The sequence below is a fragment of the Odocoileus virginianus genome, chromosome 1 (assembly GCF_023699985.2).
Source record: "Odocoileus virginianus isolate 20LAN1187 ecotype Illinois chromosome 1, Ovbor_1.2, whole genome shotgun sequence".
NCBI classification, from domain to species: Eukaryota; Metazoa; Chordata; class Mammalia; order Artiodactyla; family Cervidae; genus Odocoileus; species Odocoileus virginianus.
Genome location: NC_069674.1, coordinates 87,308,564 through 87,332,751, shown reverse-complemented (window position 1 = coordinate 87,332,751; position 24,188 = coordinate 87,308,564). Strand labels below are relative to the sequence as shown.

The window sequence follows — 24,188 nt, the reverse complement described above, 5'->3', positions numbered from 1 at the left end:
CTGGTTTTATTGTACAGTAGATCACAAATAGTTCTATTGAAGATTGTTCTCCGAAGTAAAAATATTTAAAATATATGTACATTGTAGCAAAAATTTAAAAAATTATTTAATAAACATTGATCAGTTTCTTAAGTATGCTTGTCTCATATACCAGGTGGTTGGTGTTTTTCTGAAGGTTTTTCTGGTATTATTGGTCTTTATTTCTCAGTGTGATCTTATATTTCTTCATAAAATTGCCTGCAATCATCTTCAAAGTTGCCCGTATGATTAGTATATTTAGGATTGTCATCAGCTTCAACTGCTACTTCTCTGTAGATCATACTTTTTTTAAGAAAATAATTCTTTCTGTAGTTGCTTGGTTATCTGTTAAATTTGAGAAAATTTACTTCAATGGTACATGATATTTTTAATCTTATAATTTAGTTTCACTGAAAAATCTCAAATACCTTCTTTTAGTTTTTGTTTCAAGTCATTTCTTCACCGTTTCATTCCATTTGGGAATACTATATAAATTTATCTAATTAAAAGACTTTTAATCAGTCAAGAGAGTCTACCCTTGTTAATTCTTTTAAGGGCAGTGACCCATATTTTTACAAGATTAATAGGTTACATAAATCATAAATTGAATTTAGGATTAGGAATATCTGTCCATTTTGTGTGTGTGTGCACATGCATTTGTGTGTCTGTCTCTCTGTGTTTCAATTGTCTTTCCCTGAGAATATATAAAAAATAAACAGTACAAATACATTGACAGTCAGAAGTAGGTCTCCATTTTCCATCTTCCTAGGGCAATCATTATTATTGTCTTCTTCAGCTTTCTTTTAGAAATATTTTCTCAATATTCAAGCATGTCCCCATTCCATGTATTATCTACCTATCATCTTTGTGTATATATATGTATTTTTTACTTTAGAACAAATATTGCCATTCTATCAATATTTCTAATTCTCTCTTTTCATTTAATAATACTGAATATTTTGTCATATAAGAAGAGGAAGTTTTTAAACCATTCAGTTTCAAAGAGAAAAGAATCTACTGTGGAAAATGTTTATATGTCTTTATGGTCTAAATCCTGTAGAGGCAAATATTTTTTTAAAAATCTTGATTTCTAGAACAAAGCACCTTTGCTTTAAAGGAATAGATATCTCCAGAATTTGTTATTGAGCCATGTTAATTTATGTCAGACATTTAAAAGCATAGTGTGTTTATGAGCTTCTCATGTTTGGTGTCTGCAGATTCTTGCTCTGTCAGGAGCAGTTACATTTCCCAATGCAAAACAATACCCCTTTCATTTCCATTAAGTATCTCAGGGCTCTGAACTTTGAGGCTGCTACAATTAAACACTTGATAAACACACAGTGTTTTCACAGTAAGGATATAAATGGGATTTATTCTTTAGTACTTGTCCTGTGGGCTACATAAGATTAAAATTACAAAGGTGGCTTTTGCACTACAATTCAGTCCTTCAGTTAGGCTCTTACCTGTAACCTTTGAAGGCAACCTTTTTCCTTCCATCCGTAAAAATGTTCCTCTGCCTACAAAGAGACAACACATTTTTCCTCTGATGAAGGGAGATTTGAGACCTAGACTGGCCACTTGGGTCCCCAGATCCAGTTTGGAGAGAACCTGTTTTGAAAATTGTGGATGAAGTTAAAGTGGAACGTGCGGAATTGGGAGGCAGCCAATTGCACGACTTCAGAGGAATCTCAGAAGAGTTTCAAATGGATGAAGAACGGATACAGAGAGTAGGCGGAAGAAAGATGAGTGAGTGAATCACAGACCCAGGGAAGGAGAGAAGTAACCGATGGGTCTCGGGTAGATGGGGGCAGGGCTCTTGGATCATATTAGGAGAGCTGGCTTCATTTGAAAAGCTGGAGAAAGTTCAGATATGGCCTTATTATCATGAGATTAAAGGACAAAGGGTCTTAAGACAGCAAATATAATATTTGTAATAAGATAAGAGTTTCATAGCTTATGGTTTAATCTGTAAAAACTAAATTATATTTATAAGCTGCAGTTGTGAAAGCACCAAGACAAGGAATAAATTAGGTTTCTAGGGGAATTATACATCTCTGAGTATAACTTCAAAAGGAATTAATTGTGGTGTGTTCCCTGAAAAGGATACAGCTGATCTTCCCCTTCACACAGCCTGTACTTGGTCACAGTTCTTAGGGCTAAATATTGTACATACAGATCCACAATGAAAATTAATATTCAAAGACAATTCTTTAAGTCAAGTAAATTGCATATTATGGTTCTTCTAATAGGGACTGATATTTTGTGTGGTTGATGAGTAAACAATGCCCTAGCATCCTCCGCCCTGCTAAAGCTCTTCGTTCATCTTTCCTCCGTTTTGTTTCAGATAATACAAGATTTTAAGATGGCAAAGAATCTGCCTGCAATGCAGGAGACCCAGGTTTGATCCCTGGAGAAGGGAATGGCTACCCACTCCAGTATTCTTGCCTGGAGAATTCCATGGACAGAGAAGCCTGGTGGGCTACAGTCCATCGGGTCCCAAAGAGTTGAATGTGACTGAACGACTAACGCACATATCCCTTTTGCAGGATTACTGAACTACATACTGTTAACTGCTTACTTAAGATTATTTTCTCTAATACAAGTCTCTTTTCTGAAAGAAACTTGTTTAGTTCATATATTCCCTTGTCTCTGTGTGGCTATATATTTAGGAGGAGTAGACTTCACAAGTAGCCCCAAAGGGAAATCTTGATTACTCTATTCCTGTGACTTTAAACCATTGGCACTGTCTAGAGACATCTTTCATTGACACAACTAGAGAGGGTGCCTTTTCATACTGTTCATGGGGTTCTCAAGGCAAGAATATTGAAGAGACAAGAGCACAAGCTGGAATTAAGATTGTGGGAGAAATATCAATAACCTCAGACATGCAGATGACACCACCCTTATGGCAGAAAGTGAAGAGGAACTAATGATGAAAGTGAAAGAGGAGAGTGAAAAAGTTGATTTAAAACTCAACATTCAAAAAACTAAGATCATGGTGTCTGGTCCCATCACTTCATGGCAAATAGATAGGAAAACAATGGAAACAGTGACATTTTATTTTCTTGGGCTCCAAAACCACTGCAGATGGTGACTGCAGCCATGAAATTAAAAGATGCTTCCTCCTTGGAAGAAAAACTATGAGTAACCTAGACAGCATATTAAAAAGCAGAGATTACTTTGCAGACAAAAGTCCATTTGGTCAGAGCTGTGGTTTTTCCAGTAGTCATGTATGGATGTGAGAGTTGGACCATAAAGAAAGCTGAGCACTGAAGAATTGATACTTTTGGAATGTGTCTTGGAGAAGAATCTTGAAAGTCCCTTGGACTGAAAGGAGATCCAACCAGTCCATCCTAAAGGAAATCAGTCCTGAATATTCATTGGAAGGACTGATACTGAAACTCCAATACTTTGGCCACCTGATGAGAAGAACTGACTCATTGGAAAAGACCCTGATGCTGGGAAAGATTGAAGGCGGGAGGAGAAGGGGATGACAGAGGATGAGATGGTTGGATGGCATCACCAACTCAATGGACATGAGTTTGTGAGCAAGCTCCGGGAGTTGGTGATGGACAGGGAGGCCTAGCGTGCTGCGGTTCGTGGGGTCGCAAAGAGTCGGACACGACTGAGTGAGTGAACTGAGAGAGGGAGCTGCTGGTATCTAGTGAGTAACTGCCAAAGATGATTTGAAATACCCTGTAATGCACACGATGGCTCTCACAGCAAAGACTTATCCAGCCCCAAATGGCAAAAGTGCTGATGTTGAGAACTCCAAGTTTGTTTTAATCCAGTCATGATGATCCCATTCTCAACCAGCCTTGGTTTTAGCATAAACCTGTGATATGATTCTGGCCAGAGAACTAGGAGGGGAAGTCTAAGGAAAGTTTTTTTTTTTTTTTCTTATTAATAATAATGAATAAATGTAACAAAGATGTCTCTTTTTTCACTGTATATAGTTACATTTGGATGTAATGCATGGAATGCGGCAGCAAACTTGGTATCATGAGGCTGGTTAAGGAGGACAAAGTGGCTATATCTTAAAAGAGCCTGATAGGGATGGAAAGTGTGTGTGTGTGTGTGTGTGTGTGTGTGTGTGTGTGTTTAAACATCATCATCACCGACTTAACCAGTTTGGAGCCATTAAAATTTAGGGCTCATTCTAAATATATATTTATCTTATTGTTTAAAATAGCTGAGTCAGTTTCCTGTTACTTTTAGTCAACAGCATCCTAGTTGATAAAATTATTTAGCATTTATTTGTTTTAGAGCAAAACTTTCGGCCATTTTTGACATTTAGTTATACTGGTTTCGTTTCTTATGATATTTCTCTTTTGTCATATCTTTCTCATCAGAATTCTTTGTTTCGTGGTATTTTAGAGCAATGGTTTGTGGGTGATATTTACTGATCTGTGTAAATCTAGAATGTCTGTTACTCTGATGGTAATGAGAGCTAGCTTGGATGTTGAGCTATTGGTGGTTCAGTAAATTCTAGATGTAGCTGTTTAATGTTCTGCTTGTTTAGTGTAGAGGAAAGATTTGGGGCCAGTCTGACTTGTACTGTCTGACTTTATTTTTCTGTCCAGATACTTGTGGGAGTCTTTTTGCTTATTCTTAAAATTGAGAAAAAAAAAAAAAAGATGGAGTATTATAAATTTCTACTCCCTAATTTTGCTGAGGACTTGATAAATTTGTTTAATGTAAATACATAAGTTTGCATTGAGTTCCTAGAAGTGTTTTCTCTTGCTCTGCTGCTGGGAATTGGTTTTTATTCTGTTTACCTCTTTCTTTCTGGAAAACTTGTTTTGCATATATTAAATTTCAGATACTGTTATCCATATGTCCTTGATGATTTTCATCTCTTTAGCCTCTTCCTCGGAGACCTGAATTTCTCAAGATTGTTTTCTAACTTGTTGATTTGATTCCTGTCATATTCAATTTATTATTTATTGCTTCTGTTACAGTTAAAAAGTTAGCAGTCATACTTTTCAATTATTAACCTCCTTTCTGTTTTCAAAGTGTTCTGTTTATGACTGCAAATCTTGTTGCTGTGTATACAAGCCAAGATGCCTTTGCAGAGGTGTGTCCAGCCGGTTACTAGACCCTGGGAATGACCTCACTTTCCTAAGTCAGTGTCTTGCCTAATTTATACTGTGAGTGCCTTTGTGGCCCCCCACTCTATGAAGACTCCATGTTTTATTGCACTTCTAGAAACTTCAGCCAAGTTGAAATTTACTCCCACCCACCATCCTGTGACTTAGCCTTATTTTTAGGCCCCACTGCAGAAATGCTGGAGGGGTCCCTTCCCTTATGCCCCTGAAAGCTTTGCTTTATATGTTTTAGATTATGGCCATACCAGTCCTTTCTCACTCTGATCCTGCCTCTATTACCTTAGATTCTTTGAATTTTCAGTTTGAGGAAGTATGCCTTTTATAGTTTGTAACAGAGGTCCTCAACTTCTGAGATCTAATGCCTGATGGTCTGAGGTGGAGCTGGTATAATGAACACAGAAATAAGGTGCACAATAAATGTGGGCTTCCCAGGTGGTGTTAGTGGTAAAGAACCTGCCTGCCAATGTAGGTAGACGTAACAGATACAGGTTCCATCCCTGAGCTGTGAAGATCCCGTGGAGGAGGGCACAGCAACCCACTCTGGTGTTCTAGCCTGGAGAATCCCGTGGACACAGGAACCTGGTGGGCTATGATCCATTGGGTCGCAGAGTTGGACATGACTGAAATGACTTAGCATGCATATGCAATAAATGTAATGCACTTGAATCATCCTAAGATCATACTCCCTTATGTTGCTCCATGGAAAATTTGTCTCCCATGAAACTGGTCCCTGGTGTCAAAAAGACTGGGGACCGCTGGTTTACAAAAGTTTTTTCCCTACTCCATTCAAAGGAGAGTTAGAAGAATGTGGACTTACTAGGTTGCCATCTTGGGCCAAAAGCTACCGTTTATTGCACTTAAGTTGAGCCCATGATAGATTCAGTGACTTGCCCAAGCTCACGGTGACAGAGCCTGGTTTCAAACTTAGATCTTTTGAATACAGATTGTGTTTTTCCCACTCGGGGAAGCATCATACACGGAGGAGAAGGGTGGGAAGTCCTACCGAGGGAGAGGCTGGTTCTTACAGCTTGGAAGAGGGGTCCCATGAGGGGGCAGAATGGGGAACTGGTTCTCCAGTGCTAATGGAGGGAAAGCAAGAACTTGAGAGGGGAATCTTCTTTTTTTGACTTTTAATCATGTATTTTATAATGTGGCCTCTAACATTGTCATCATTTCCTTGAACAGTTGTCATGATTTAGTATATTACTTAGAGGAGTCACTTAAGGATCAGCGATCATGGACCATCTGTCCTCTCCTGAACAGCCTCTAGTTGTCCTTATGCTCCTGGGGACCTGATGTCTGAGTTCACGTACTTGATTAGTAGCTAAATGAATGATTAATATAAATAGAAATAATGACAATGTTAATCTTACAGAGCTATGAAAATTAGAGAAAAGATGAAAAGGGACAGAAAAATAGATAGTATCTTTCCAAGGCTATCAGACTTTCTTATAGTTACTGGAAATAAGACAGTATAGAGAGTTGCTTTCTTTTTTTTATTTTTTTAAAAATTTATTTCAATTTGGAATATAATTGCTTTACAATGTTGTTAGTTTTTTGGGGGAGGGGGGCTGTATGACAATGTGAGTCTATAAGCTATCTGTATACACAGATGCCCTTCCTCTTGAGCCTCCCTCCCACCTACACAATCTCACCCACCTAGGTCATCCCAGAGCAATGAGCCGAGGGCCCTGTTTTGCATAGCAGCTTCCCACTAACTGTCTGTTTTATCCATGGCAGTGTATATATGTCAATGAGAGGTGCTTTTTTGGGGGGGAGAGAGGGAAGAAAAAATAAATATTTTAAAATGATGTTTGACGACTTCCCTGTTAGTATTAGTTCCCTTACTATTATAACTAATATTCACATGAGCTCACTAAGCCCAGTAACTAAGTAAGAGCATGCTTTATCAATAGGATGAACTGATGTCATGTTTTAGGTATTTTCCAAAAATGTACACTTTTGTAAAAGGGAGGCTTCCCTCAAGAAAAGGCCCATTTTGAGGATGTGTGATTCTTAGAGTTTCACATACAATTGCACTTTCATTTTAAACAAGTTTAACTCAGCTTTAGTCATGTTTTTCATGGCCCCACAGATTATTCTAGCAAAACCCATCTGTGGAGAAGGTGAGGTTGTAATCTGAAGAGCCCCGTGAGTTGGGAAGCTTGGGCTGAGCTGGAGGTACTCTCTGATTCCGACGTTAGGTGTCACTACAATCAAAGGAAAACAGAGCATGCAAATGAGCAGTGAAGTGGACCTTGAACTTGCAGGGAGAAAAATACACGTTTACTTTGTGATAGGAAGTGCCTGGACAAGAACCTACGCGTCCACATTGCCTTGGTGAAAAGGAACATCTTGCTACATGTATGGCAAAGGCATCCATTTTCCTAAATGTTGATTAGAAACAACTAATAACTACTTGTCATATCTTGCTATTTCTTCCCCTAAAAATTCGAAAACTGATAGGGGCCTCCACGGGTTTTTAAAGTGAAATGATCCCAAAAGTCTCCCAAATGAGACTTTCACAGATTAGTTCATGGAGAGTTTAGCTCTGATGACCTTAAGATTAAACTTTAAATATTTTTAAAATGATAGAACTTACTAGATGTTTCCTAAGTCTATTTGCTTCATAAAAATGTGAAGAACCAACAGATTCAGTGAGTTTAAATTAGAAATTTGTTTCATACTTGGAAAGAAGTGGTTATTTGGTTTCTTCCACATTACTGACATTTGGGTGTGAAGTGTAGTTACCAGGTGTGTTCACGTGTGTTAATTTAAACAAAATATATGCAAACAGTTGGAGAGCATGGTGCCCACCTCGTTTGCTTTTATTCTTAGAGTACATAGTGAGCTGTCCATCCTCCCAAAAGATGCGTTGAATGTATTTTCCCATGTATATGAATTGGCACACACTGTTGGAATAGATTTAGAGTATTTAGCAATTGAAATGCCATCAGTTCAGTTCAGTTGCCCAGTCGTGTCTGACTCTTAGCGACCCCATGGACTGCAGCCTACCAGGCTCCTCCGTCCATGGGATTTTCCAGGCAAGAGTACTGGAATGGGTTGCATTGCCTTCTCTGGCTCCTTTCTGCTACATCACTCTTTATCTGCTAATGGCAGGTTTATGATAATTGAAGTTGGAGATGGGGGAGAGGACTCGAGAAAGGTGCCCAGAGTCAGCTTACTGTATGCAGGACACAGGATGAAAGGTCTGATCAGTAGCTCTTGCCAAATAACAATGGCTTTTATCTATATGAGGCAGAAAACTTGAGAGGCCATTATGAGTGTTAGCAATGGGTAACTGATTTATTGCTGCTATTAAACTGGAGGTGGCATGATTTGAATCTTGGAAATTCATGTATATATTTGCATATTTATTGAGACTAAATTTGCAAACAATTAAATGTGTCCATTTTAAGTTACGCTTCAGTGATGTTCGAGGACACTATTATCTTATATAATCACCCTCAGAATTAAGATACAGAATATTTCCACCTGTCCGGAAAATTCCCTGTGCCCTTTTACAGTTGATCTCCCACCACCAGTCCAAGGCAGCTACTAATCAGCTTTCTGTCACTATAGATTAGATTATTTTGCTAACCACCATGGTTTTGAGATTCATCCATGTTTTCGAGTATATCAGCAAATCACTCCTTGTTACTGCTGAGTATTATTCCTTCACGTGGAATACCTCGATTTGTTCACCTGCTCATCTGTTGTTGAACATTTGGGTTGTTTCTAGTTTTGGGTTATTGTGAATAAAGCTGCTATGAGTATCCAGTATCGGGCTTGGTATGGATATGTTTTTACTTCTCTTGGACAGGTATCTGCAAGCGGAATTGCAGAGTTATATGGATAAGAGTGTGTTTAACTTAGTAAGAAACCACCAAACTGTTTTACAAAATTGTTGAACTAGTTTGCATACGCTTGTCAACACTTGTGAATCTTTAACTTTAGATGTTCCACAGATATTTAATGATGTCTCATTGTATTTTTACTTTTCATTTTTCTAATAATTATGTTAAACATCTTTTCATATACTTTTTTGATTATGTGTCTTTTTTGGTGAAAAGTCTATTAAAATATTTTCTCCATTAAAAAAAATTAGGTTGTTCTTAATACTGAGTTGTTAAGAGTAGTTTTATGTTCTGGATACAGCTTCTTTATCAGAGGAAATACCGTTTCCAGTGGGTAGTTGCATTTTCAGTTTCCTATGTCATACTTAGGTTTTAGTTCTTATATATTATAATCTACTATTTAAATTTTTGTGTTTTCTGTATTTTTTTCTAAGAAATCTTTTGTCTACTTCATTATTGCAAATTTTTTCTGTATTCTAGAAATTATATTTAACTTTTATGTTTAGGTCCATAAGTGATTTTGAGTTAATTTTTGAGTTGGTGTGAGGGGAGTGTGGAGGTTTATGTTCTTTACATAGTTGTTCCAGGATCATTTGTTGAAGACTAATCTTTCTCTGTTGAATTTGGCATGTTTCTCACAGATGAATTGACCTTATAGATGCGGGTGTGTCTCGAAATCAGGCACTGCAAATCTTATTTCTTTTCAAAGTTGTTTTGGCCTGTCTGGAAACTACCTTTCCATATAAACACCCCATTGTCAATATTCACACATACAAAAAGCAAAGAAAAGCAAAACTTCAAATCAAAACAAACCTGTGGGGATTTTGATTGAGAATGCCTTGAATCTACGCATTAATTTGGAAAGGATTGGCTTTTAAAAAAATTGAATCTTCTGACCTAGAAACATTGTTCCTCTCTCTGTATCGTCAAGTCTTCCTTAATTTCTCTGAGTGATTGTTACTGATGAATATTATTCCATCATATAAAATACCCCAATGTGTTGACCTGCTCATGTTTCAGTTTTCAGTATACAGATCTTGTATGTATTTTGTTACACACATAAAATATATATTTGTGGATGACATTGAAAAAACATTTTTAAAAATCAGTCCACTTTCCAATTATTTGTTGTTAGAATATGGAAATACAGTTGATTCTGGATATTGGCTTTATTATAACCTTGTGACCTTGCCAAATTCACTTAGTAATTTTAGTAGCTTTTTGGTTGATAATTCAATTATCCGTATAAATATTTGATTTGTGAAAAAACAGTTTTACTTATTCCTTTTCAATTTTTATCTCCTTTTCTTTTTCATTGTGTTTGCATGTTTGTAGTGAAGGCAAATATGCTTATCTTGCTCTTTAAGGTAGAACATATAGTGTTTCACAATTAAAATGTTAGCTATAAATTTTTTATAGATGGCTTTTTATCAGATTAAGAAACTATTCTTTTATTACTAGTTCCCTAAGAATTTTTTTACATAAGGAATGAGTGTTGAAATTTTTCACATACCTTTTTCTGCATTTATTGAGATGATCATTAAGTGTTTTGTTTTTTCTTCTGTTAAATATGTGACACTGAATTTCAAATGGTAAACCAACCTTGCATTCTTAGTATGGACTCTGCTTGGTCATGATATATTGTTTTTATATATTGTTGGATTCAATTTGTTAATATATTTTAAAGAATTTTTGTATCTATATTTACAAGATGTAATGATTAATAATTTTGTGTTCCTTTTAGTATTGGCGTAGAGTAAAACATAAAAAAGAATCAACATATTCCCTTCTCTATTTTTTGAAAAACTTTGCAAACAACTGGCATTGTTTTTCTGTTTTAAATATTTGGTAGAATTCAGCATAAATCCTCCTGAACCTGGAACTTTTAAGTGGAAAGTTTTAAGAGTTTTATTTTGTTTCAAGGTTTTATTTTGAAGTAATTATATATTTATGGGAAATTGCAAAGAAAGTACAGAGACTCCGTGTAGCCTTCATCCCATTTCCTGTAGTAGTCACATCTTCTTACTTATAGTGCAGTGTCAATACCAGGAAATGGACATGGCATATAAAGTGTGCAGTATAGTACTGTGTACTTTTATCACGTGTATATATTTGTGTAATTACTACTGCAGTCAGATACAGAAATAGCCTATCAGAAAAGTCTCCCTTGTGCTGCCCCTTTGTAATCACAGAGCGATCACCTTGTCTGTATCCAGTCATTAATCTTCTTTTATAGCCCTTTATTCTCCCCTCCCTACTTATATTAATTTAATAATTATCTTAAAATTAAATTGCAGATTACTTCAAGGAGTTTTGTAATGTTTGTTTCAACCTTCGGATGTAACTTAGAAAACTCAGTTTAAAAGAAAAGTCTATTGCGTTCAGCCGTATTCTTACTCTTGCTATTTCCTTCCTGATGTTCTAATATTCCCTTTTTTCTTTTAAATCATTTTTATTCTGTTTGAAGAACTTTGTTTAGCCATTCTTTTAAGGTCAGTCCACCAGCAACAAATTCTCTTACTTTACTTTTATCTGAGATAGTCTTGATTTCTCCTTAATTGTTGAAGGGCACTTCACTGGATATAGGATTCTTGACTAATAGTTTTCTTTTCTACCTTGAAAGATGTCCATTTCCTTCTGACTTCCATGGTTTCTGATAATAAATCTGCTGTCATTTCAGTTTTTTTTTTTTTAACCTTTATGTAATGTTTAATTTCCTTTGTCCTTTCAAGATTTTTTTCTTTGTATTTAGTTTATTTATTTGTTGACCGCTCTGGGTCTTCGTTGCTCTGTGCAGCTTTCTCTAGTTTCAGCGAGTGGGGGCTACTCTCAGTTGTGGTGCAGGGGCTTCTCATTGCAGTGGTTTCTCCTATAATATAGCAAAGGCTCTAGAGCATGCAGGCTTTAGTAATTGTGGTGCATGGGCTTAATTGTCCCACAGTACTTGTGATCTTCCCTGACCAAACCCATGTCCTCTGAATTGGCAGGCAGTTTCTTTTCTTTTGCTTAATATATATTTATTGAATGAGTGAATTAATGAATTGTCATCATAGAACTAATAATGGGTATTATTATTATCAACATATCATTGCTATTAGCAGAATTCACAGAACTCTTTTGTATTATATTCTTCAAGATGAACAGAGGGTAAAATTAAAACACAATTTTGTAAAAGCCATTTTATGGAAATGAAAATAATGTGGCATGAGAATGTAGCTATCAGCAGTTGAGATGTGAATGTCAAAACACCTAAAGCAATCAATAAACTGCATGTTTTTGGACAATCCTTCTTAAATAAGGATTTATGATGAAGCTACAAGTTGGGGTTATATTTCCTGAAAGCAGTTGCAAACAGCTCTTCTATGTTCTTGCGAAGGATACAGCAATATGGTTTGTTTCAACTAAGCTGAGTTAGGAATTAAAACAAGGAGTCTAAAAATGAGGTATTCCTGAAAATAAACTTTGATACTTGCAGAGACAGGCCAAGAGATAAACCCCAGCCAGAGCCAAGATTTTTCTCTGAAAGAGATTAGGTGCCCATGTTAATATTGAGACGTTTATGTGTTTGAAAAGAGTTGGACACAACTGAGTGACTGAACAACAATATGGCGTTGGCCCCAAATGTATAGATTAATAGCCCTAAAAGATCTTCACCTGGAAAAAATTTAAAGCAGGATGCCCATATGTTCATCTGAGCCACATGACATCTTAGTAAGACTCCCAGAAAGTGACAGAACCTTTCAATATATTCAGATCACAAAATGTACACTTAAATAAGCAAATAAGTTAGCTTGCTAGATAGGGATGTTTTCCATGAAGAATTTAAATGTGGAGAGATGTTTATGTATTTAAAAACATTAATTTGATAAACAATGCTCTGTAGAAATTCTTCCTGAAACTATTATATAACAGAATCAGTTGTCAGTTCAAGTCAGTCATGGTTGTTGATAATAAAACTATATACTGAGCATCCAGAAGATTATCTTTTTCTAGGGCTTGGATTTGGGGATGTCATTTTACCAATCTCAACTTGAATGGGTCCTTTTTTTTTTTTTTTTTTTGGAGTGAGAGGAACCATAAAACCTCTCTGTTTACTCCTGCAAAATATGATTTAATTTGCAAAAGCCCATGCACACCAACCTGACTCTCAGTTACAAATAATTCCCAATGACACACAGTGGGAAGTGATGTGTGTCTATGGTGGATGCTGTAACGTGCCCCTAGATCCTCTTAAAGGCTGAGGGATTTATGCCCCTCTACTTCTGGAAGTTCTGTCCACATTCCTGCCTCAACTTCAGCCTCTCTGGGAATCCACTGAGGCAATGTGTGCCTGGCCCAAGTGTGCAGTGACCCCGGGGCACCCCTTGCTGTGCTCTCTGCCTGTCCAAATCCAGCCTGCCCATCAGGGCCCCGCTCAGATACCATCCTCTTCTAGAGGCCTCTCCAGATTCTTTCCTTTTCTAAATGACCATGCCCCCCCCCCCCCCCCCCCCCAGGAAGAGTTGCCAGATAAAATAAAGGGCACCCAGTTGAATTTGAATGTCAGATCAACAGGAAATAATTTTTCATAAAGGTGTGTCCCAAATATTATATAGGATACACTTATACTAAAAAAAACTAATCATTGTTGATCTGAAGTTCAAATTCAACTGGGCAATGTGTGTTTTTATTTGCCAAATCTAGCATCCTTGGGGGACTTCCACTGTGGCTTAGCTGGTAAAGAATCCACCAGCAATGTGGGAGACCTGGGTTTGATGCCTGGGTTGGGAACATACCCTGGAGAAGGCAAAGGCTACCCACTCCAGTATTCTGGCCTGGAGAATTCCATGGACTGTATAGTCCATGAGGTCACAAAGAGTTGAACATGACTGAGCAACTTTCACTTGCTTGCTTGCTAGCATCCTTATTCCCCAGCAACCAGAATCACATGACTGTTCTACATGGAGGAATAAAGGCCCAGCCTCCTTTCCCCAGCATGGGACAGAGGGGTCACCCCAGTTGCAGAGCTTCCTTTGGGAACAGCTGATGTTTTCCACTGGGGCTGTATGGGAAAACTGGCAGGCGGATTCTTAACCCCTGGACCATCAGGGAAGGCCCTGTATAGAACTTTGACTACAGTATGTCTTGGGATGGAATTCTCTGGGTCTGCTATGTGTGTGGTTCACTCAGAATCTTGAATCTATGTCTTGACCCCTTTTGAAAACTTTCAGCCATTGTTTCTTTGAAAACTTGTCAGCCTCACTCTCTTTGTCCTCTTCTCCCGAGACTACAGGGACATGAATATTAGATCTTCGGTTGTGGTCTCAACAGTCTCTTAAGCTCTGTTCATTTTTCTTTTCCCAGTTCATTTTCTCTTGGTATTTCAGATTAAGTAGTTACTTTTATTCTATCAGCAAGTTGACCTATTCTTTCCTCTTTCTCTCCATTTTGCTGTACTAGGCTCTCCAGTTAGTTCTTATTTGCACTACTGTAATTTTCAACTGTAGCATTTGGGTTTGGTTTTGTCTGTTCCATTTGTCTATTGAGGCTTTCTCTTTCTCTGCGAGGTAGCTCTACTTTTTCCACTTGTTTTCTTATGCTATTGTGGTTTGAATAATTTTCAGTGCTTCAACATCATTTCAGATAATTCTAACATCTTTGTCATCTCAGTGATGTCTTTGGATTGTTTTAATTCAGGTTGATATTTCCCTGTTCCTGAAACTTGGATGTATTTGGTATTTGAGAACCTTCACCATATTAAAATTTCTGCTCTAGCTATTTTTCTCTGACTCCATTCCAAAAGGGGCAGGATTTCAGGAATAATGCCCCTTATTTCCAGGGCAAGATGGAAGTCTCATTTCTCCAGTTGACAACTGAGTTGAGAGAACCAGCTCTCATAATGCCTCCACTAATACCATCTTGCTTGGGAAGAGTGGGAGGTCTTTGCTACATCTCCTCCTGTGGTTTTCAGTTATGCACCAGGGGTAGATGGACTCCTTACCACTGGGTGATAGTGAATGTCCTAACTACGGGCCTCTGACACTAATCCCACAGGGAATGGGAGGAATAGTTTACTAGCACCTGGTGGGTATGGAGGTTCACACTCCTTGTGTGATATCCACCAACACTGTAGGAATGGGCCTCATTATCACTTCATGGATATCAAAGTCCAGGTCCCTACTTGGCTTTCTCTAACTCACTCTGATAGGTGAGGTGAGGTACCTTTTCCCCATCTGTCATGGTTTAATTCCTTACTCAGCTTTTGTTGGATGAAGTAGTTTTTTTTTAATGTGATGTTTGGCTGGAGTGTGATATTTTTCCTCTAGCCAGGTTTCCTCTTTACTGCTTTTGGCTAGAGTGAGCTGTCTTTTGTTGAGAGTCTTTTTGCTTTATACCTTTTGGTATTTTTTGCTTGCTGGCTCCTTTGGCACTAAGTCTGTGATACAAGAGGTAAAGAGAAAATCCAACAAACTTATTACCATGTCATTTCTCAGGGCCTGAGTTCATTAGCTTATCTGTTATAATATGCAGAGTTTTTAGTTGTGCATAGTGGAAATAATGGAAAAGTGTATTTCCACTCCATATTTCCAAAAGTGGAATGTAAAGTTTTTAATTACAAAATCAGTTTTTTTTTAATTGGTGTAATGTTATTCAGGTTTTCTATCTTTTGAGTCAGTCATTGTAATTTGTGTGTTTCAAGGAATGTGACCATATCATTTACATCAATTTTATTGATACATGATTCTTTGTTGTTCAGTCACTCAGTCATGTCTTAACGCTTTGTGACCCCATGGACTGCAGCACACCAGGCTTCCCTGTCCCTTCACCATCTCCTGGAGCTTGCTCAAACTCAGGTCCATTGAGTCAGTAATGCCCTCCAACCATCTCATCCTCTGTCGTCCCCTTCTCCTCCTGCCCTCAATCTTTCCCAGCATCAGGGTCTTTTCCATTGAGTTGGTTCTTCACATTGGGTGGCCAAAGTATTGGAGCTTCAGATTCAGCATCAGTCCTTCCAATGATATTCAGAGTTGATTTCCTTTAGGATTGACTGGTTTGATCTCCTTGCAGTCTAAGGAACTCTCAAGAGTCTTTTCCAGCACAGTTCAAAGGCATCAATTCTTCGGTGCTCAGCCTTGCTTACTGTCCAGCTCTCACATCTATACATGACTACTGGGAAAGCCATAGCTTTGACTTTATGGACCTTTGGAGGCAAAGAAATGTCTTTGTTTTTAGTATGCTGTCTGGGTTTGTCATTCCTTTCTCCCAAGGAGCAAGTGTCTTTTAATTTCATAGTGCAGTCACCATCCACAGTGATTTTGAAGCCCAAGAAAATAAAGTCTGTCACTGTTTTCATTGTTTCTCCATCTATTTGCCATGAAGTGATGGGACTGGAACCAATGATCTTCATTTTTTTGAATATTGGATTTTAAGCCAGCCTTTTCACTATCCTCTTTCACATTCATCAAGATGCTCTTTAATTACTCTTGGCTCTCTGTTGTAAGGGTGCTGTCATCTGCATATCTGAGGTTATTGATATTTCTCCTGACAGTCTTGATTCTAAATTGTGCTTCTTCCAGCCCAGTGTTTCTCGTGATGTACTCTGCATATAAGTTAAATAAGCAGGGTGACAGTATACAGCCTTCCATACTCCTTTCTCAATTTGCATACAGTCCGTTGTTCCATGTCCGGTTCTAACTGTTGCTTCTTGACCTGCATACAGATTTCTCAGGAGGCAGGTAAGTCAGTCTGGTATTCCCACCTCCTGGAGAATTTTCCACAGTTTGTTGTGATCCACACAGTCAAAGGCTTTAGTGTAGTTAGTGAAACAGATGTTTTTCTAGAATTCTCTAGCTTTTTCTGTGATCTAGGGGATGTTGGCAATTTGATTTGTGGTCCTTCTGCCTTTTCTAAATCCAGCTTGTACATCTCGAAGTTCTCGGTTCCCAAACTGTTGAAGCCTAGATTTTGAGCATTACTTTGTTAGCATGTGAAAGTGAAGTTGCTCAGTTGTGTCCAACTCTTTGTGACCCCATGGACTGTAGCCTACTAGGCTCCTCCATCCATGGAATTTTCCAGGCAAGAGTACTGGAGTGGATTGCCATTTCTTCTCCAGGGGATCTTCCCGGCCCAGGGATCGAACCCGGGTCTCCTGCATTGCAGACAGATGCTTTACCGCTTTGCTGTCTGAGCCACCAGGGAAGTAGCATGTGAAATGAGGCAATTGTGCGGTAGTTTGATCATTCTTTGGCATTGCCTTTCTTTGGGATTGGAATGAAAACTGACCTTTTCCAGTCCTGTGGCCACTGCTGAGTTTTCCAAATTTGCTGGCATATTGAGTGCAGCACTTTCACAGCATCATCTTTGAGGATTTAAAATAGCTCAGCTGGAATTCCATCACATCTGCTAGCTTTGTTCGTAGTGATGCTTCCTAAGGCTCACTTGACTTCACACTCCAGGATGTCTGGCTCTAGGTGAGTGATCACGCTATTGTGGTTATCTAGATCATGAAGATCTTTTTTGTATAGTTCTTCTGTGTATATTCTTGCCACCTCTTAATATCTTCTGCTTCTGTTAGGTCCATACCATTTCTCTCCCTTATCATGCCCATCTTTGCATGATATGTTTCCTTGGTATCTCTAATTTTCTTGAAGAGATCTCTAGTCTTTCCCATTCTATTGTTTTCCTCTATTTATTTGCATTGATCACTAAGGAAGGCTTTCTTATCTCTCGTTGATAATCTTTGGAACTCTGCATTCAAGATGGATATATCTTTCCTTTTCTCCTTGGTCTTTCATGTCTCGTCTTTTCTCAGCTATTTGTAAGGCTTCCTCAGACAACCATTTTGCCTTTTTGCCTTCATAATATTTCTTCCTTATGCCTAACATCTCTGTAATGTATATACAGCACACCTTTCTTATTCATTCATCTGTTGAGAGACATTTAGGTTGCTTCCATACCTTTGCAGTTTTAAGTAATGCTGCTATGAACATTGGAGTGCATGCATTCTTTTGAATGAGTGTTTTTGGATATATACCCAGGAGTGGAAATGCTCAGTCATATGGTAGTTGTTTTTTGTTTTTGGATCCCATACTGTTTTCCACAGTGGCTGCATGAATTTACATTCCCACCAGCAGTGTATGAGAATTCTCTTTTCTCCATCTCCTCACCAGCATTTGTTATTTGTGTTCTTTTTGATGATCGCCGTACTGACAGATATGAGGCAATATCTTGTGGTTTTGATTTACACTGCTTTGAAGATTAATGATGTTGAGCATCTTTTCATGTGCCCATTGGCTATTTGTGTATCTGTTTTGGAGAAATGTCTATTTATTAATATGTCTTCTGCCTATTTTTAAATTGAGTTGTTTAGTTTTTTGATGTTTTTGTATGAGTTATTTACATAGTTTGGATATTAACCCCTTATTGGTCATGTTGTTGGCAAATGTTTTCTCCCATTTATAGGTTGTGTTTTGTTTTATTTTCTTTGCTATACAAATGTTTTTAAATTTAATTAAGTCTCATTTAGTTTTCCTTTTATTTCCTTTGCTTTAGGAGACAGATTTTAAAAAAATGCTGGATTTATGTCAAAGAAGTTTCTGGCTTTGTTTTCTTCTAGGGGTTTTATAGCATCCAGTCTTGCATTCAGGTCTTTAATCCATTTTGAGTTTATTTTTGTGTATGATGCTAGAGAAGTTCTAGTTTAATTCTTTTACATGTAGTTGTCCAGCTTTCCCCAGCCCCACTTGTTGAATATCCTGTATTTTCTCTATTATATATTCTTTCTTCTTTCGTTATAGATTAATCATGGGTTTATTTCTGGGCTCTTTGTTCTGTTCCACTGATTCATGTGTAAGTTTTTGTGCCAGTACCATATTGCTTTGATTACTGCAGCTTTGTTGTATGAAGTCAGGAATTATGGTTCTTCCACCTCTCTTCTTTGTCAAGGTTGTTTTGGCTACTTGGGGTCTTCTGTGTTTCCTACAAATTTTAAGATTGTTTTAGTTCTGGGTTTTAAAATTTTTTATTTATTTTTAATCGAAGGATAATTGCTTTACAATATTGTGTTGAGTTGCATGAGCTGCATGTATATTTTGGAAATTAATCCTTTGCCAGTTGTTTCATTTGCTATTATTTTCTCCCATTCTGAGGGTTGTCTTTCCACCTTGTTTATAGTTTCCTTTGCTGTGCAAAAGCTTTTAAGTTTAACTAGGTCCCACTTTTATATTTTTGCTTTTATTTCCATTGCTGTAGGTCATAGAGGATCTTGGTGTGATTTATGTTGTAGAGTGCTATGCCAGTGTTTTCCTCTAAGGGTGTTATAGTGTCTCATCTTATATTTAAGTCTTTAATCCATTTTGAGTCTATCTTTGTGTTTGGTGTAAGGGAGTGTTCTCTAATTTCATTCTTTTACATGTAGCTGTCCAGTTACCCTTAGTATTTTGATATATATTGTATTAATCTATCATATCTCTTGATAGACTTCTCCAAGTTAATTTGAGTTTCCAGATGGGAGACTGTGGAAAACTAAGACTGGTTGTTAAACCGGCAAAATCCAAAAACCTAGTCTTTCTTCCTTTTCCTTTGTATTTTGTCTCTAATCATTTCTCTAGGGCAGCAGAGACTCTCTTGCGTTGTGTAACTGACTGTATGCTCAGCTTCTAGATTAGTGATGGCAAATACACTGCATGAGGGCCCCCTCTCCTCCATTCCATCCCCATGTACACATTGCTCCAAGATCACAGCCTCTACTGATGTTAGGGAGAAGCCCTCCAGCTCTGAAGAGCAGCTCCATCATCAAGAAAACTGGGCTGCCTAGATCCTTTCAGCTATTCTCAAGTGTTGATTGCCTTTTGCCATTTGCATTAGCGTTTCAAGGGCTCCATTATCACCAGAAGATACTCTGGAGGTACAGTAATTCTCAAAGTCTCTACTTTAAGATTCTGATTATTTAGGATCTAAGTTATTGGGGAAGAATGTCTGTGAAAAGTACTATAAAGTAGAACAAGGTTTCAACTATGTTAACTTTGGTAGCTAATACCCTTTTGAGCTGGAATTAAGATGTTCCCTTTGCTGCTTGGATGATGCTGGCTTATTTCATGAAGTAAATGAAAATGGTGAATATGAAAGCCAGAGTGGTTTCAGTCTTCACTATGTTATTCCAACAATTTCTGAGAAGCCAAGACTGTTTGCTATGAAGAATTGAACTGGTTAAAATATTTCCCAAAGCATTGTCACAGAGTGTTAAAATGTGTGATGTTACTTACATACACCATAGACTGTGGGTACCAAATAGGCCAGAACCTGCTCTGTGATTCTGGAATCCTGGCGCCTTCATGAATATAGCATATTTGGACAGAGTCTGTGTCTGGTACTGAAGCTGCTGCTGCAGCTAACCCTAGGGTTTGCTGGGATGACATGGAATGCATCGTCATTTCCTGTGGTCTAGACGGTCTAGATATGGGCTCTACTGACTAGGGCATCTTGTGTGCATAGAGGGCTACCTGGAGGGGAGCAGCAAGCCGCTGGGAGAGAAACCCAACACCTAAGGGTTGAGGAAGGAGTTGAGAGTGACCATCCAGCATGGGGAAGTACCTGCCTTAGTCAAGGGAACTTCAGGGGAGAAATCACCAGTGAGGAGCCTGTGAGAAGACCCTACAACCGTGTCTCTGTGAAACAGTTAGCCCTAAAATGCTCCAGACCTGGAATGTGGGAAGCCAACTTAAAATAGTCGCAGTCCAGGTGAGAGATTTCCCAAGCATTGTCTATACTTTGCTGTCACATCCTGTCCACATCCTTCTTCCTTCCCCCCACACTCACCCGCTCTCAGAAGGAAGGAGAAAACAGCTAGGAAACAGGGAAGGAGGGATGTGCCCTGGGAGGAGGAAGATTCCAGCTGTGCTTTCTTTCTTTCCCCAGGGTAGGATTCTCCTGGAGCTGGTCAGGGGAAGAAGGGAAGATTCTGATGTTTAATCAAGAGAGTTCTGATTAATATGTTGAACTGGAGGTTTTCATTTTTAAATGAATCTGTTGGCACCTTACAATGTGTGTAGAACTGTGTATTACCTGAGGGCAAGCAGAAAAGGTATAGGACTTGCTCTGTATCCAGGAGCAAGGAAGGCTTTGTTGTTGTATAGTCACTTAGTTGTGTCTGACTCTTTGGGACCCCATGGACTGTAGCCCGCCAGGCTTCTCTGTCCGTGTGATTTCCCAGGCTAGCATGCTGGAGTGGGTTGCTTTTCCCTTCTCCGGGGGATTTTCCTGACCCAGGGATCGAACCTGTGTCTCCTGCGTTGGCAGGCGGATTCTTTACTGTCTGAGCCTCCAGGGAAGCCCAGGGAAGGACTGTCCCCACTGAACACATCTGAAAGTGTGAGAGGAGCCCGAAAGAAAGTTGTGTTTGAATGTGAGCTGTGCTGGGTCAGCCCGCCGGAAATGGTATGGAAAGGAAGAAAGCTGCCGGACTGTGGGGCTGGTGTGGGGAGGACAGTTTGAGGGCTGAAGAAACCACAAGCTGTGCTTTTGTGTGATGGGCCTCACGTTCCTCCCAAGCAATCTGTGTGATCTGTCAGGCAGAGAATGGTCTCGTCCTCAGGAAAAGCCCGAGAGAGATTTCTTGTATCTCAGATTGTCTTGATTTGCGCCTGAAAAGGTAAAATGTCAGGGGCCAGTGTTCAGTTACAGCTTCTGACAAAGGGAGCCCTTTGGTTTTCTGTTGTAACAGGGAGATGAGAGGAACTACAGGCTCTGATCTAGCACACCTGGGTCCATCCCAGGCACTGGGAAGAAAACCTTACTCAATTTAGTAAAATAGTGTTCATGACGCTGGAGTGTTCTTTGTCATCCCAAGAGATGATGGTTTTAAATAGGACTGAATGGGATATGGAGGGCTGGCTTGTATGTCCCCAGTTTATCTTGACTTTACATGTGACTAATAATTTTTTTTTTGAGATTGAAGAACAAACTCTTTTGCTGTGTTAAGTTTATTTTTATCAGATAACCTTTATACATCAACACATAGGATTTGTCTGTCAGAAAAACATAGAATCCTTATGCCTGTCTCTTGCTTGCTTTTTCTGCAACTCTGGCATTACGTGTTTAACTTTGTACTCAGAATAGTGTCTTAACAGGCAAGTTCCGGTTTTTCCCTTTTGTGGTTCAGAAAAATATCTGATTGTGAAAAGGTCAAATTTTGAATATGCAAACAACCTACTTCTTCCTCTTCACTGCGGCGCAGACTGTCTCATTAACTCAGCTCCTTTCTGCTCACATGCTGAATAGAGTTTGCCTTATTTCTGTGTTTTGGGTTGCTTATTATGCTGAGTGTTGTTCAACGTCTTTGTTCTCTTTGACTCAATGGGATATCACCTTTCAATCTTAAATTTTCTCAAAACAGCAATGGGGTCAGACTTGTTTTAAGCTTTGAATGGATTCTGGACACAAGGAATTAGGAGTGAAATTGCTTTTTAAATGATGTGAGTCAGGGCCGTCTGTGTGTTTGGTTTAAGATGATCTGTATCTATAAAGCTATCTTCGAGGAGTCTCTTCCCCAGTGCTGGGAATACTGTGGCACTGTGTCCCAGGGGTCAGCATGCTTAAGGAGATGCGCTTTGAAAGGTTCAGACCTCATTCTGACCCCGGCTTCTGCCTCTTACAGAGATGTGTGCCTCGGGCAAGGAATATAACTCTGCTCCCCTTCAGCTTTCTCCTTTGTAAAATGGAAGCAGTAACACCCTTTCAGCTTAAGTAAGAAGCTTCTGTGAAAACCCACTAATGTGCCTACCTCTTAGAAAATACCCCATCCATGGTAGTCAATATTAATAATAATAATGTTACTATTATTAATAAATATATTAACTATTAATAATAGTTCACAATAATTTTAAAGTTCATTATAAAGATACATTAGAAAGATAATATTACTTAATATTAATAAAAATAAAGATAATATTTTAAAAGGCCTTTCTATATAATAATTTAATTAGGATTTTAGAGCTTTGGAGGTGGCCCACTAACACCAAGAGTGATAAAGCATGACAGTGACAAAAATTACTCCAAGCATGACATTGACAAAAAATTAATAACTTATTCCAAATTTACTATTCAATAAAGGGATTAAAGAAAATGGCCATCGTCATCTTTTTAATTTTAGCAATATGTTGGCAGCGCCATCTGCTGATAGAACAAACACTTTGTGACTTAAATAGGACTGAATGGGATATGGAAAGCTGGAAATTTAACAGTCTTCTTTTGTATCTTTTTTAACAAGGGTAGACCCATGTGTCCTTTTCTTCACTTGGAAAATTTAATTTTATTAAAGAGCTTGATGACATATAGCTATAACATTCTTTTGAAGTATCAGTCACAGTCTCTAAGAAAATGATTCTCTAATGAATGGTGTCATTATTAACTTCTTAATCCACTTTGTGACTGACTCTTATTAGCAAGGGATTGAAGGGGGCAGAATCTGCCACTTCCAAATTACCGCCTTGGCATAAGGGTTATTTCAGCCTCGTTACTTTTAAGAAACAATGGACAACAGAGAAGCCATGAAAACCATGTAGAAATTACCCTTTTGTAAGAGACAGTCAGTGAAGCTCTAGTACTTTGACCACCTGATGTGAAGAAGCCAACTCATTGAAAAAGACCCTGATGCTGGGAAACATTGAAGGCAGGAGGAGAAGGGGATGACAGAGGGTGAGATGGTTGGATGGCATCACCGACTCAATGGACATGAGTTTGAACAAGCTTTGGGAGATGGTGAAGGACAGGGAAGCCTGGTGTGTTGCAGTCCGTGGAGTCACAAAGAGTTGGACATGACTGAGTGACTGAACAAGCGGATACATTTACGTTTATAACAGTGCCCCTCTCTCTGTACCAGGAAGAGAAGAATGACTTTGTCTCTAGAAACGCTTCTCTTTAGAGAAGACACAGTCTTAGATCTGCATGACAACCTTACCCTGGTTGATGGTGCTTTTCCTGGTCACCTCCCGTAACTGTCCCCTTCCTGCCCAAACATCTTTCTTTTGCCTTTAGCTGAAGAAGGTACTTATGGTGAAGGTTGGGGCCACTTGGGGGTGTTATTCAGTTCTTCTGGATCTCTTCCAGTAGACATACGTGTAATTAAATTTCTGTTTGTTTTTTCTCCTGTTAATCTTTTATTGGAGATGCGGGGTGTCTCAGCCAAGAACCTAGAAAGGTAGAGGGAAAATGAATTTTCCTCCCCAAC

The 24,188-nt window shown here is 38.5% G+C and overlaps 1 long non-coding RNA gene across 1 annotated transcript in view; it reads left to right on the top strand.

The window, feature by feature from the left end:
- LOC139036017 (uncharacterized) overlaps positions 1-24,188 on the top strand; it is a 381,278-nt gene that overhangs the window by 8,650 nt on the left and 348,440 nt on the right. The gene's annotated exons all lie outside the window — the stretch shown is intronic.